The sequence below is a fragment of the Octopus bimaculoides genome, chromosome 12 (assembly GCF_046866305.1).
Source record: "Octopus bimaculoides isolate indiv1 chromosome 12, ASM4686630v1, whole genome shotgun sequence".
Lineage (NCBI taxonomy): Eukaryota > Metazoa > Mollusca > Cephalopoda > Octopoda > Octopodidae > Octopus > Octopus bimaculoides.
In genome coordinates, this window is record NC_142939.1 from 8,144,283 (window position 1) to 8,147,464 (window position 3,182).

Below are 3,182 nucleotides of genomic sequence, written 5' to 3' on the forward strand. Positions count from 1 at the left end.
ACAAGGAAGTATATGAGAAAGTAACTGTTTTACGACGTTGACTATACATAATACAGTAATTATATAAGACAGACTATATAATATAGTTACTCTATAAGAAAATAATTATAATTAAAGTTATTATAAACATTCATTTTCTCTCTCTCTCTCTCTCTCTCTCTCTCGCTCTCTCTCTCTCTCTCTCTCTCGCTCTCTCTCTCTCTCTCTCTCTCTCTCCCACACACACACATATATACACACTCACACACACAAACACACACACAACCAACAAGCAATCTGTTGAAATTTTAAACCACAATAATCTCACACATTTGATTAGTCTGAAATCGAAAATTTTAGTTATCCACGTGGGCCTTGGCTCACTTTTCTTATCTCTTTTTCTCCTGTTTTGTTCCCTTTCCGAGACTTTTCTTTACATCCGACGAAGGACTACATCCGAAACGTTATACTTTTTCTCTTTAATTTTTATTTTGTTACTTTTTTCCTTCATTATGCGTCAGTCTAATGATATTAACTGTGAACGTCCCTTGGATTTTTGCGGTCGGACGATCGCGGTTTTGATTCCCCGACCGGGCGTTGTGAGTGTTTATTGAGCGAAAACACCTAAGCTCCACGAGGCTCCGGCAAAGGGTGGTGGCGACCCCTGTTGTACTCTTTCGCCCCAACTTTCTCTCACTCTTTCTTCCTGTTTCTTGAATAACGCTGCGATGGACTGGCGTCCCGTCCAGCTAGGGGGAACACATACGCCATAGAAACCGGGAAACCGGGCCCATGAGCCTGGCTAAGCTTTGAAAGGGGTGACGTTTATCGTTTTATATAAGTGAGTAATTACTTCAGAAAGCAACAATGTAAGAATGTAAAACTATGTAAATGGATATTCGGCGGATCCGATGACGAGCGCTCCATGTGTACGATGAATGGAAGTACGTGCATTAGCGTGTAGAGTTAGTGTGATTCGGTGCCATGCAGTGAGACTGAACCCGGAACCATGTAATGGGAAGCTAACTTCTTATCACATAGCCACACCTTCTATATATGCATAAAACTATAAGAAATAATGTAATTAAAAAAGTACTGTCCTTATTAGGAAAGGTTGTTCTTTAAAGTGAGAAGTATGAATCAGGCGGGGTGACGCTCTCTTTCTTGTGTCAATATACCTAAGTCTACCTGAATTTGTTCACCAATTTGTAAATATGTAAACAGGTTTATCTCAGGACCATGATATGAAGACGACGGGGGAGAAGACCGATCAAGGCGCTGTCACCAGACATACACAAGATGAGAGGTATAGCTCTAAAATCAGACATTTGTATTAATTCGTCGGAGAAAGTCTACATAGGCACAGGAGTGGCTGTGTGGTAATGGCAAATTGAATGAAACAGACGTATTTTTTTCTGCCTGCCGGTAAGAATTTTTGCTGCCATTGTTGACTTTGTTATAGCTATTATCGCTGTTATTCCGTGAAGGATTGCCATTACTGAACTGTTGGACCATATTTTTTTCCCGGTTTTACCGGGAAATATTTCAAAAATATATACATTGACTTTGTTGGCCATTGCGGCATCTTTATTTTTAAATTTTATTGCCAAAAAAAAAAAACAGTGAATATCACCGTCAGCTTCGATTATTAATACGGAGAAACGGACCGTGATATTTAAAACCTTTTGTCCAAAAGACAAAAGGTTTAAATATTTCGAAAAAGATACCATCGAAAAATGCCTGTCCCCGATTTGGAGAGACATAGTTTATATCGCCAGGGGACGGGCATATGGAGTAGTAGAGGTTCGTTTCTCAGGGGAAGAAGTGGCCCGAGGACACTCGGTGTGTCCCCTAAAAACGAAAGAGGTGATACTTCTTCCGACCTACATGGGTCGCAGAACATCAAGAGTAAAAATATCAGAAGTACCACCAGAAGTCGACCCTGTAGAGGTGGTGGCTGCCCTGTTGTTCAACAGGGCAGAAAAGATTAAAATATTACAAGTATCATGCTCTTCCTCACAATATTGGCTGGGAAGAAGCATCAACATTCTTATTCAGGGGACACAAGAAGACCTTCAGGATCTTCCCGAAAGGGTGCTCGTGGGCGAGAATGTGGCCCTTAAGGTACAGGTCGAGGGCAGAAAGCCCACCTGTTACGCCTGCGGCAAAAAGGGCCACATTCAGGTGGATTGTCCGAAGGTACAGAAGAGAAGCAGCACAGACACCAGGCCCTTCAGACCCCCCCCCCCCCAAAAAAAAACCCCACCATCCTCACAAATTCATTGACCCCGACACTAACAAAAGATCCCACTCCCTCTGTTTCGGTGCCTACCCCACAACAAACTGGAACAAGTAAAAGACTGAAACAAGTAAAAGACTGAAACAAGTAAAAGACTGAAACAAGTAAAAGACTGAAACAAGTAAAAGAGTAAAAGAGAGAGTAAATAGTTTATGAAATTACTAATTAATTACCAGTTAAGTTTAGAAAAACAAAACATTAGTTAGAAATATTAAAATATTAGTTATATTGAAAAATACTATAATACTAACTATATTTCGAATACTGAATAGTTATGTTTAGTATACTAAAATATTAGTTATGTTGAGAATACTAAAATACTGGTTGGCAGTAGAAATACTAAAATATTGGTTATATTTAGAAATACTACTAGTTAAGTTTTCTAAATTTATGGTTGAAGATGAGAGAGAGGGAGAGAGCGGAAGAAAGAGCGAAAGAGAATGAGTGAGAGTGAGTAATCAAGGTCGAGTGAAACTTGAGGGTTTTAGAGGTGAAGGAAAGAGAGAGAATGAGAGAGAGAGAGAGAGAGGAAGAGGGAAAAGAGAGAGGGGGTGAGAATAGGCGAAATATGAAAGAGGTACGGAAGGAGAATGAGGAGAAGTGAAAAAAAAAATGACGGAGGTTGGAAGGTGAGATTTTAAATACTTGTTGAGAGAGGAATGTTTAAGAACAGAGAAAATTAGTTCGGGTGAAGTCAAAAAGAAATAGTTGTAGTAAGAAGAAACGGAGTAAATAAAGAGAGATTGATCGTAAATAAGGGAAAGGAAAGAGATAAAAAAAAGAACGAAAATAATAAGCAGAAAGAGGGCAGCGCCAAATAGCTTCATATCTATCTATCTATCTATCTATCTATCTATCTATCTATCTATCTATCTATCTATCTATCTATCTATCTATCTATCTA